We start from the raw sequence: 12,938 nt of genomic DNA, 5'->3' as shown, positions 1-12,938 counted from the left end.
CAACAAATATTCAAAAATCATTACATCAACATCTTATCCTGATGTATTTTTTTAAATGTGTTTTCCAAGTTCTTACAGCTTGGCATTTTTTTTTCCTTGATTTCCTTTCATGAAGAGGTGCTTTGAGGATTCCAACTACTAAGCGTCTTCAACTGCAGAACTCAGTTGTTTCCTGATTTCCATGAACAAGTGCTTCTCAGATGTACTGTATGTACTTCCCTTGGTCTCCACTAGGTGTCCTCAACTAGCAGTTCTGTTTTCATAAACCCTTTGAGGGACAAAGAGCTTCCTGGAATCTGCTTTGCTTGTGCTTCCCTTAGCCTCCACTAGGTGTCTTTGTGTACTCTGTACTTAACTACATGGCTTCACATTTAGTCGTTTGGGTGGCACGGTGGCACAGTGATAGTGCTGCTGCATTGCAGTTAGGACACCAGGGTTCACGTGCCAAGTCCTTGCGTGAAGCTGTGTGGGTTTAGGTTAGATGAATTGGCAATGCTGAACTGGCCCTACTGTGGGGACATGTGTGTTTATACTATGATAGACTGGCACCCTGCCCAGGGTTTGTTCCTGCCTGGCACTCTTTGCCAGCTGGGATAGGCCCCAGCACCCTGCAACCCTAGTCTGTGTTAAGCGGGTTAGAAAATGACGCTTAATGTTTCACATTTAAGGCGCAGAGTTGCTTACATTTGATGCCCAGCTCCCTTCATTTTCAAGGGTCTGTCAAGTTTTGGGGTCGGGTACGGCTTTCTTTACACTGCCCAGCAGATGACTCTTTTCAGATGTGACCCTACTCAAAATTGCTTAATGCGTTACATTCGACTGTATCAAAGTGAAAGACTTGAGATGCCAGTTTGAATCATCCACGCCAACCTGGCCCTAAAATCTGCAAGCCCCTCCATCAGACTATTAAAAACAAAGTGACCCTTGGAATCGGCCACAAGCGTGCCAATCAACACCCCTCTGAAAGTGGCCTATTCCTTTAGTAGTTAATGCTTTGCAATCCAAGGAGGAGTAGAACATTTGTGATGATGGATGGTCACGTTGGGTTGGGGGGGTCCACCCATTGAAGACCTCTGGAATCCCCTCCTCCCCCCCATTTCCCAATGAACTGACCAGATGTGACACATCTGGCGCTCCCATTGCCTTACAGACACAGCTAACCAAAGCGAAGAGAAGTCGGTCGGCCACATCAGATGCTGGTGAGCCGCGTCCACTGCCTTTATCTCTTTTTTGTTTTTCAGAAGGGGGCTTCTTTCTTGTCAGTAGTCTTTAGTTTTATCAAAGGCTTTAATTTTTTCAGTTTAAATGTATAAAAACTCTTTTGTTTTTTTTTCCACCATGAAGAATGCAGCCTACATAGCTGTGTTAAGTATTTTCTCTGTGAGAACCTGGATGGCAACTCCAGAAACTGCATGGCCAAATAAATAAACGATAAGACGTCGATGGCTGGTCTCCAGTGGGTTTGCTTTACCGCCGCCATTTCTTTTCCGCCTCCTAGCACTCGTGACCGCTACGGGCTCATCATCCCGTCCACGTTCAGTCAAATTCTTGATTCTGCAGTCGCACAGTACTGTATTCCTCCATCGTTCATTTGGAGCAGGGGTCCCCAGCTCTGGTCCTGGAGGACCACCGCGGCTGCAGGTTTTCATTCTAACCCTTTTCTTAATTGGTGACCTGTTTTTGCTGCTAATTAACTTCTTTTGAATTCATTTTAATTGACTTGTACTTGAAGACTCAGACCCTTTGATTGTTTCTTTTTCCTTAATCAGCAGCCAAACAATAATGAGATACAAAATGAGCCAAAATAACTGGTGTCCATCATATACAATATCTGAAAATAAAGAAAGATGAAGGTCTCAGGAATGTTGATCTGCTCAGGACCCCAAAACATTTGACCAGAGCTCTTAGAAAAGAGGAAATCATCAATTTCAGAAATGTCTGCCATTGCACAATGAGAGCAGCAACAAGCCATCTCTCTATTATAGAAATAAATCTTGGTGGAAGGGAGACCAGGAAGATGAGACGTGATCTTCTCGGACGGCGAGATGAAAGAGATTGGCCACGGAGCGGCCAACAGAGTGTGATGGCAGACTGCGGTACCTACAAGGTCAGTCATGTGATGCCCCAATATCACGAAACGCCCTCCACGTCAGTCACGTAACACCCATCACATTAGACTATGATTAGCATTAGGGCCCCGTTACACTGTGGTTAAGATTAGGGCTGTAGGAGGGTTATCTCAGTCAAAGGGCGTTTCGTGACTGACGCTGTGGGCATTACCTGATCTATGTCATAGGTATTGCAGGCTGCAGCTAGACCCTTCTCCTCGGGGACCTTAAACATGAGACTTGGTGCCAAGAGATTAACTTTAACGTCACGCGAGACAACATTTAAAACAAGTTCACGGACATCTAACCAAGCAGTTGTTGGATTGCTTTTGGCACACAGACTCCCAGCTGTTAAAACAATGACAAGCAAAACACGCAGCTCTACAGCAGCAGAAAGCCATTAGATAATCCGACCGCTTCTCCTTAGTGTGCGTTCAGCTGCAACCCCCCCTTCACAACGAGAGCGGCAGAGACACGAAGTGGCAAAAGGACAGCCGCTGTACAGGCTTTGAAATGATCGATGGGCAGCGCGACAAACAGAACACGCAGCTCGCCAGCAGCAGTAAGCCAGCAGATGATCTGACGGCATCTCCTTAGCGTGCGTTCGGCCGCACTCCCTTCACAATGCGAGCGGAGTTATACGTCCTGCGAGAAAGAGATGTAACCACGCCCGGGGCCGGAAATAAAGAAGTATTGTTTTTACAACATCATGTGAGACATCATTTAAAACAAGTCCACGGACATCTAACCTAGCAGTTGTTGGGTTGCTGTTGGCAGACACGCATCATGTGCTCCCAGCTTTTAAAACAACGACAAACAAAACACGCAGCTCGCCAGCAGCAGCAAGCCAGCAGATGATCTGACAGCATCTCCTTAGCGTGCGTTCGGCCGCACTCCCTTCACAATGTGAGCGGAGTTATACATCCTGCAAGTAAGAGATGTAACCACGACCGGAGCCGGAAATAAAGAAGTATCGTTTTTACAACGTCATGTGAGACATCATTTAACGCAAATCCACGGACATCTAACCTAGCAGTTGTTGGATTGTTTTTGGCACACAGACTCCCAGCTGTTAAAACAACGACAAGCAAAACACGCAGCTCTGCAGCAGCAGAAAGCCATCAGATAATCCGACCGCTTCTCCTTAGTGTGCGTTCAGCCGCAACCCCCCCTTCACAACGAGAGCAGCAGAGACACGAAGTGGCAAACGGACAGCTGCTGTACAGGCTTTGAAATGATCGACGGGCAGCGCGACAAACAGAACACGCAGCTCACCAGCAGCAGTAAGCCAGCAGATGATCTGACGGCATCTCCTTAGCGTGCGTTCGGCCGCACTTCCTTCACAATGCGAGCAGAGTTATATGTCCTGCGAGGAAGAGATGTAACCACGCCCGGGGCCGGAAATAAAGATCAAGTATTGTTTTTACAACATCACGTGAGACATCATTTAAAACAAGTCCACAGACATCTAACCTAGAAGTTGTTGGATTGCTGTTGGCAGACACGCTTCATGTGCTCCCAGCTCTTAAAACAATGACAAGCAAAACACGCAGCTCTGCAGCAGCAGCAAGCCTGCAGATAATCCGATGGCATCTCCTTAGCATGCGTTCAGCCGCACTCCCTTGACAATGCGAGCGGCAGAGACACAAAGTGGCAAAAGGACGGCTGCTGTACAGGCTTTGAAATGATCGGGCAGCTCACCAGCAGCAGAAAGCCAGCAGATGACCCGACGGCATCTCCTTAGCGTGCAATCAGCCGCACCCCCCTTGACAACGCAAGCGGCGTTATACGCCCTGTTAGAAAGAAATGTAACCACGCCTGGGGCTGGAAATAAAGGTCAAACATTGTTTTTACAAAAGTTTTAAAGTAAAAGTGAAAATAATGCATATGTAACATCCATCCATCCATTTTCCAACCCGCTGAATCTGAACACAGGGTCACGGGGGTCTGCTAGAGCCAATCCCAGCCAACACAGGGCACAAGGCAGGAACCAATCCCGGGCAGGGTGCCAACCCACCGCAGGACACACACAAACACACCCACACACCAAGCACACACTAGGGCCAATTTAGAATCGCCAATCCACCTAACCTGCAAGTCTTTGGACTATGGGAGGAAACCGGAGCGCCCGGAGAAAACCCACGCAGACACGGGGAGAACATGCAAACTCCACGCAGGGAAGCGAACCCAGGTCTCCCAACTGCGAGGCAGCAGCGCTACCCACTGCGCCACCGTGCCGCCCGCATATGTAACAATTCCCATGAAAATAACAATCTCTTTAAATTGTATATCTGGTAAACCAAACCCCGGGGGTGGGCAAGCGAAGCGAGCAGGGGGCAGAGCCCTCTAGTTGAATTAAAGAACGGGTTTAATTAACGACAAGACTCGGTGCCTCATTAAGCAGCTGGTTGGAGTTTAAGGCCCTGACTTAGTTGGTCTTCTGTCCGCTCCCTCACTTCACATTTCATTTCTATTTGGGTGCCATTTAAGGAAAGAAATGAAACAATTTGGGTGGCACAGTGGGTGGCGCTGCTGCCTCACAGTTAGGAGACCTGAGGTTCACTTCCTGGGTCCTCCCTGCGTGGAGTTTGCATGTTCTCCCCGTGTCTGCGTGGGTTTCCTCCTACAGTCCAAAGACATGCAGGTTAGGTGTGTGTGTGTGTGTTCACCTGGTGATGAACTGGCACCCTGTTCAGGGTTTGTTCCTGCCTTGCATCCTATGCTAGATGGGATTGGCTTTAACACTCCCCTCAACCCTGGTCTGGATTAAGCGGGTTAGAAAATGACGATGAAATACTTAAATGTTACTTTGGTATTGAAGCAATTCATTATTTGGTTGTTGAGGATCATTCTTGGAAATTTAGTTTTTAAGTTTTATTTTGGGCAGTATGGTGGTGCAGTGGTGGCCCTGCTGTCTCACAGTACGGAGACCTGGGTTCCTGTCCCGGGTCCTCCCTGAGTGGGTTTCCTCCCACAGTCCAAAGACATGCAGGTTTAGGTGCATTGGCGATCCTACATTGTCCCTGGTGTGCGGGTGTGTGTGCCCTGCGGTGGGCTGGCAACCTGCTTGGGGTTTGTTCCTGCCTTGTGCCCTGTGCTGGCTGGGATTGGCTCCAGCAGACCCCCCATGACCCTGTGTTAGGATGTAGCGGGTTGGACAATGACTGACTGCTGAAACAACTCAGAGGAACGATGAAGAAATTCAGGAGAACAAATCTTAAAAAAACAATTCAATTAAATTAAAGTTAATTAGAAGCACAAACAGGGCACTCATTAAAAAAAAAAAGGGGTTAGAATGAAAGCCTGCAGCCACGGTGGTCCTCCAGGCCCGGACTTGGCGACCCCTGTTTTGGAGTATTGAGCACATTGGGACATATGGAGGCGAGCGGACTTAGGCTAAGATGGAGAAAGTGAGACACAGCAATGGGAGGACGTGTTTTTCGTTTTGGATTTTATCTAGAACTAAAAGGTCTGCACTTCAGCAGAGTGTTCCTCACAGGCTTTGGAGTGCACTGAACGTCAATCACTAGTTGGCCCAACTCGGTGGAATGACGTCAGAAAGCCGGGATAACACTCAGCACTTGGAATGGGAGAAGAGAATGAAGGAAGTGTGGTGGAACACAGTCCACCATGAAGGTCAGATGAGAAGTGGGGTAAGTTCTAGCTTCATGGATGGGCAACCATCTCCCACATTCTTCATGTACCATTGAAAGAGGGTACCAACTCAGGGAACTCCGGCTTAACGTGAGCAAGTATGTTCCTGCTTCAGGAGCCAAAGTTAAAGGAATAGTCGGCTGTACGGGATGTGTGTTTAGACGTTACTGACCTCAAGCAGGTTGTACTGATGGTCAAGAAAAGTGTTTCTTCTCAAGTTTTGATGGAGATAAAGTCTCATCTCATCCCTCTTCCTGGCGAGGGTCATGGTGGCAGTCGGCTCAGATCTTCTCTGTCTCCAGCTACAGATTCCAGCTCCTCCTGCGGAATTCCGAGATGTTCTTCAGCCAGCTGGGAAACGTGGCTCCTCCAGTGTGTCCTGAGCCTACTGCTTGGTCATGTCATAAGGATGCACCCCTCCCCACCCCAGGCAGCTTTGGAGATGCCTGGACTACCTCAGCTGGCTCCTCTTGATCTAAAGGAGAGGCGACTCTTCTACTGCCAGAGTTCTCTGTCTATCATGGAATGTCAGGACAGCCACCCTGTGAAGAAACTTCACTTCTGCCGTCTGCACTTGTGATCCAATTCTATTGCTCGTTACTCACAGCTCATGACCAAAGGCGAGGACGCAGATGTTGATCGACTGGTAAACTGAGAGTTTTGTCCTTAGTCTCTGTTCCTGTTTTCCCACTACAGACTAGCACAGCATCTGCTAAACAGCGGCCACCACGCCAGTCAGCTTGTTGATCTCGCGTTCCTTGTTTTCCATCCCTTGTCAACAAGATCCCACCATGCTGCTACTCCTCCATGAAGGGAAGTTGTCCACACACCCGGAGAGAGGAACCCACTCTTTGCTGAGAGAGAACGGTGACCTCAGACTTGGAACTTCACACTCGACAGAGAACTTGCAACTGGGAGACGAAAAAGGGTCTGAGGGGGGAGTCAAGCTAAAGTGAGAAAATGGGATTTATTCGAAAATGGAACAAACGTTCTTCTTCTTTTGGCTGCTCCCGTTAGAGGTCACCACAGCGGATCATCTTCTTCCATATCTTTCTGTCCTCATCATCTTGCTCTGTCACCCCATCACCTGCATGTCCTCTCTCACCACCTTCTCTTAGGCCTTCCTCTTCCCTGGCAGCTCTATCCTTAGCAACCTTCTCTCATTATACCCCTGATCTCTCCTCTGCACATATCCAAACCAACGCAATCTCACCTCTCTGACTTTGTCTTCCACCCTGAGCTCGGATGTCCTCATTTCTAATGCTCTCCATCCTCGTCACACTCAATGCAAATCTTAGCATCCATCACAAAACTGATCATGTCATTCATTTCTCAATGTGGTCTCCACCCTTCTTCTCGATGCACTTGGCACCACCTGCCTGGAAGTGCCCGCAGAATAAAAGGTTTTGTACTGTCCTCGCCACCCCACTCGTGCACCACTTTCTTCACGTCATCATCTGTCTTGAATCCATGACCATCCAGATGTTTTTTTTTTTTTTTCTTTTCAGTGGTCCAAAAAGGTGGAAATCACACGATGCCAAATCTGGCCAATGAGGAGGATGTGTCAATACCTCAAACTTCAGTTTCTCCAGACAAGCCTTGGTGTTCTTAGCAGTGTGTGGGCAGCAAAAGGACTCCTTGAGACAGCAGTCCCCGCCGCCTGGATCGAATAGCAGGCTTCACATTGCTCTCCAGCAAGTCACAGGAACTTACACTAGTGACTGGAGTACCCATCAGCAGGTAGTGGTCGACAATAACTTGGGTGCATGAGTGGGTGGCGAGGACAGGACAAAAACCTTTTATTCTGCTGGCACTGCCAGGCAGGTGGCACAAGCGCATTGAGAAGGCTGCAGACTCCATTGAGATATGAATGACATGATCAGTTTTGTGAAGGTCCGGTCCATTTTCTAATAAATCCCATTTTATAATGTTAGCTCGACTCCCCCTCGTAGAATGTGGTGACCAATACTGGACAACAGCAAATAATATCAGAAATCGTTCATGAAAAAAAAAAAAAATAAATAATGACGTTACTCGTCTCACACCATCCACATGTCAGGTATCACAGCACCCAAAATGCATCCACACGGGATTAAACATTGCAGTGGATGACAGGACTCCTAACCAATGAATGAGGGCGAGAGGCAGATCTGCAGCCCAAAAGCTCGATCCTGTGTGAACACACTTCCTGTTTGCACACTGCTCTGATTTTCCAGGAAGAAATTCCATCCATCCATCCATTTTCCAACCCGCTGAATCCGAACACAGGGTCACGGGGGTCTACTGGAGCCAATCCCAGCCAACACAGGGCACAAGGCAGGAACCAATCCCGGGCAGGGTGCCAACCCACCGCAGGACACACACAAACACACCCACACACCAAGCACACACTAGGGCCAATGTAGAATCGCCAATCCACCTAACCAGCATGTCTTTGGAACGTGGGAGGAAACCCGCGCAGATACGGGGAGAACATACAAACTCCACGCAGGGAGGACCCGGGAAGCGAACCCAGGTCCCCCAACTGCGAGGCAGCAGCGCTACCCACTGCGCCACCACCAGGAAGAAATTTCTTCAACAATATTTAAGCAAAAAATGCATGCATTCTGGGAACTTCACGCTCTTTTGGAGAAATTAAGTAGTTAGGATTGAGGAGCTGTGTGGGGATTCAATGTCCGATTCTCGTCAAAATTCTTCTTGTGCTCTAAAATCGAATAACATGGTCACAGATGCAAACGAACATGGCTTCAGAGCACCAGATACTTTTCCTTTTCTTTTGTGTCCTGCTCGTTAGTACTGACTTTGGAAGTGGGCGGGGTTTATGTTGAACTTTGAACCCGGGCGTCCGCACATGTGAGGCGGCGGCAGTAACCTCTGTGCTGTACGTCCAACGTCTGGCAGGCAGGAGGATGACATGCCAGTGCTGAGCTGATTCTGTTAATACTGTGGTGGGCCGCTTGTGTAGCAGAGCCACTCAGTCACGTGAGCAGCAAGCCTGGGGGTCCTGCGGTCAGACAGACCCCTGCAGTATTACAGCGCCTTGCATGTAGGCTTGGTCGGGGTGGGGAGTTGGGGGTTACCTCAGGGAAGTGAATTCACACCTGGCACACATCTCTCCTTTAATCGACCCAACTGTCTATTACACTGTGAATTTCTTACATATCTGCTATATAGTGCCTTTCACCTGTGAAGATTAGCCCGGACACAGACAGGCAGAAACTCAGAATGTCCCAAAAACACACACGCTTATTAATGTTCTGCACAACAACATGATGCACGCAGTCCACAAACCCCACTAAGCTCAGTCCTTATCCCTTTCCTGTTCTTTTTCTTCTGCCGCCTCCACTCCTCTCCTGTCCAGGTCCATCCTCTTCCTTCCGACTCCGGCTCCCCGAGTGGAGTGAGGCGGCCTCTTTTATACTTCACCCAGAAGTGCTCCTGCTGCTCCCCGATCAACTTCTGGGTGTGGCGGAAGTGCTGCACACCAAGGCTCCGGAGCTGTCCAGGTGCCCCCTGGTGGTGGCCATGTGCTCCAGCAGGGTTGAGCTTCTAAGCTCCAGTCCCATGGCCCTGATGCCATCTGGGGGCCTGCCCTCTCGTGTCCCGGGGGAGGTACTGCTGTTAACATGTCCACTCCCCCAGTCCTCTCCTCAAAAGGGCGTCCTGACTGGGCAAGCTCCCTGGCCGTCTATCACGGGGCCTTTCACGTCTGTCCATCTATGGGGATAATAATAATTCATTACATTTATATGGGGGGTGGGCAAGCAAAGCGAGTAGGGGGCAAAGCCCCCTAGTTTTTAATAAATTCCTAAAATCCTGTTTTCACTTTGTCCTTGAGAAAAAATAATAAAGAATGGAAATGTTTTTATCATAAGACTGCAACATAACAAAATGTGAAGAAACTGAAGACGCCCGCATGCTTTCTAATATGCTGCCAGAGAAAGGCCTGCATTTCCAAGAATGGCCACCAGGTGGCACAGTAAACTCCACAGTAGCACAAATTCCAGGCAAAGTTCTCAGGAAACTGGTTTCACGTTGGTGCTTTTCAAATGGACAGGCGCTCGATGAAGAAACATTAAGAGACCTGGGCTTGTGCGGAGGTTGGCTTCGCTCACACCGCTGCACCTGCGGTCATGAAAAGCTCATGGAATTAAAGAACGGGTTTAATTACCAACAAGAATCGGCGCCTCATTAAGCAGCTGGTTGGAGTGAAATTGGTTGGAGTTTGAGGCCCTGACTTAGTTGGTCTTCTGTTGGCTCAGTCACTTCACGTTTCATTTCTGTTTGGGTGCCGTTTAAGGAAAGAAATGAAGCAATTCAGAGGAACGATGAAGAAATTCTGGAGAACAAATCTTAAAAAAAAAATAAGTCAATTAAAATAAATTCAAAAGAAGTTAAGTAGCAGCAAAAACAGGTCACTAATTAAGAAAAGGGTTAAAATGAAAACCTGCAGCCACTGTGGCCCACCAGGACCGGAGTTGGGGAACCCGTGCTCTACAGAATCAGGCAGTCATTTTCCAGCCCACTACATCCTTACACAGAGTGATGGGGGGGGGGGGGGTTGTTTGAGGATTGGCTTTGGGCAGCACACACTAAGGACAATTTAGAATCGGCAATGTACCTAACCTGCAGGTCTTTGGACTGTGGGAGGAAACCCACGCAGACACGGGGAGAACATGCACAATCCACGCAGGGATGACCCTTGAAGCAAACCCAGGTCTCCCACTGCGCCACCATACCACCCTCTATAGAATCATCCACTGCAATATTTTTTTTTTTTTTTACAAATTCAATTTAGATGTTCAAACTACAGAGCCCCATTTTGTGCATTAAAAAAATGCAAAACATTTATTCAATTTATAAAAGAAAAAAAAAGTATTTTATTTAAACACATACTGTGAAATACTTTGCCATGTAACAAAAGGAAACAAAGAAAAGATAAAACACATCCAAATCATCACAAATCCCTAGGTCCCCAAACGTATTAACCCATTAGTTACCTAGCCTTTCACTTGTCATTATGAGCGCTCAGTGTCCGCATCTTAAAAGTACAACGCGGCGCCGAAGTCATCCCACCTACATATAAGCCCCGAATCAAAATCTCTCTTGTGCAGATTTAAATGAAAACTATCCGTCCGCCTTAGTGACTTCATGAAGATCACGGCGTGTCGGCGAGGCTGTGAATCTTTCAAATGGTAAATACGTGCAGGTCTATGAGGACCGAACTGAGCGCTTCGAGAAGGTTTGAACTTGTGGGCGCGACGCCCCGCGCGGTGAAAGTGACGTCAGATTTGGAGTCCCGCCCCTTGCGCAGCGCGCGAAAGCGTTTCTTTGCGGTGTCAAGGAAAGGCTGCATACTTGGGTGCCAGAATGAGAAAGGAAGGGAAGAAAATCAAGCAACCGATCCGCAAACCTCAAAGAAGACATGCAATAACATGTGAAATGCACCTGCTCATCGCTCGGCCCTCCATCCCTGAGAATATAACACTCGGCCTTACTTCGGCGTTTTTTGTTCGATATCTTGACACTCCTCCATTTCTTCTTCATAAAATCAATAATTCTTTGCACAACTCTTGTTTCATCAGCAGAGTGTCACGTCCTCCGAAGGGACATTGTTAGCTATGCGACACTTACGAAACACTGTCACTTCTTGACTGCAGAAGAACATGAAGGCGCAGACTCGAGCGGGCCGCAGCAAGCTCAAATGTGTTCTGCTCGCTCACCGCGCCGGTGTCACGTGGTAAATACAGAGCGGGCTTTAGCGTCCACTCAGATGGGCGCATATTACCACGTGAAGGGTGTCGCGCGTTCACGCGGGTTTTTAAATGTAAACAGAGGACGGAGGCGCACAACTCATTTCAAATTTGTGAAGGGCACCATAGCTTCATTTGGGGATTTCTTGTCGCTTTGACGTTTTAAAATTTTAAGGTACGTGCTCTTATTTTAGTCTTATCTCAGTGTATAAAGCACTGCAACTCAGATTGGTTTCTTATTATTTCACAAAGCGTATGGCTATTTGAGGGTTTGTTTTTTTATTTTACAATCATACTTAACGTGAGCTTTTTTTCCCCATCAACCTTAAACCAATTTAGGGTTGCAGGGAGCGCATCTGGGAAGCAATGGGTTCAAGGTGGGAGACGGACCTGGATGAGATGCCGGTTCATGCCAGTGTCCTGTTAATTTAGGGTCACCAATTAATTTAACACGTGTGTCTTCAAGGATGTGGGAGGGAAGTTGGATTACAAGGAGAAAAAGCCAGATGATCGTGGAAAGTGGAAAACACTTCACGGACAACATATCCGGAAAGCAGCATTCCAAAAAGTAGGCGGCTCCCGATTTAATGTTACAAAGGAAAACAGCATGAGTTTTTGAGGGCGTGTCTTTGTTTTACCCAATCAAGTCTCACCTCCTTTGATATTTTGGATGTACTGTAAAGTAAGTTTTGATTTTCCAGGAGTGTTAGAATGTCATTTATCCAACTGTATTCCTGCACCTGCAACAAATCGCACTCTTCATTTTAAATCTGCCTGGATGATCATGTCGTAAATTTGTACTGGAATTAGGGTCATGGTCTTGGGAGTGGGGGCAGACTGGTTGTTTTAAGCGGGGGCTTTACTTTCCTTACACACAGTGTGTCTCAACTGCTGTCTTTCTGCCTCTGGACTTTTGGGGTTTGGAGTTGGGTTGGGTTAGGTTTTGTGTAGCTTTGAACAACTGCTGTCCCTCGGAAGTCAGTCAGTCCGTGGATACGTCCCTTTGTCCCACTCACACTCGGATGCCTGACTGCACTCTGCACCTTGTGTTTACTTTTTCTCCACTCGTCCTTTTTAATTTTCATTTCTTCCTAACCTGGCATGTTGGCCCATCTGATGTTCTAGAAATTGCCCCCTTTTTGTTATTTGCTATCAAACATTTGCCCCCCCCCCCCCAACCACAAGAAAGCAGAATGCTTCAGGGGTCACCTGCCCATCTTTTCTAAAGTCTTCAATTTGGGTCTATAATTTTGATTGGTTGTTGTCCAATTATTCTGGGATACTTATATATTATAAATATTTATTTTGTTTCTCTCATTTTGCTTTTAAGGCATCTCAAGTTTAGTGATTTTAGTTTCAGATTGTTTTCTGTCATTCAGATCTTTTGTATTTATATTTTGTGTTTTATTCAAATTTTTTTAAT

The sequence above is a fragment of the Erpetoichthys calabaricus genome, chromosome 17 (genome assembly GCF_900747795.2).
Source record: "Erpetoichthys calabaricus chromosome 17, fErpCal1.3, whole genome shotgun sequence".
Lineage (NCBI taxonomy): Eukaryota > Metazoa > Chordata > Cladistia > Polypteriformes > Polypteridae > Erpetoichthys > Erpetoichthys calabaricus.
The sequence above is the reverse complement of the archived record's forward strand: the minus strand, read 5'-3'. Positions refer to the sequence as shown.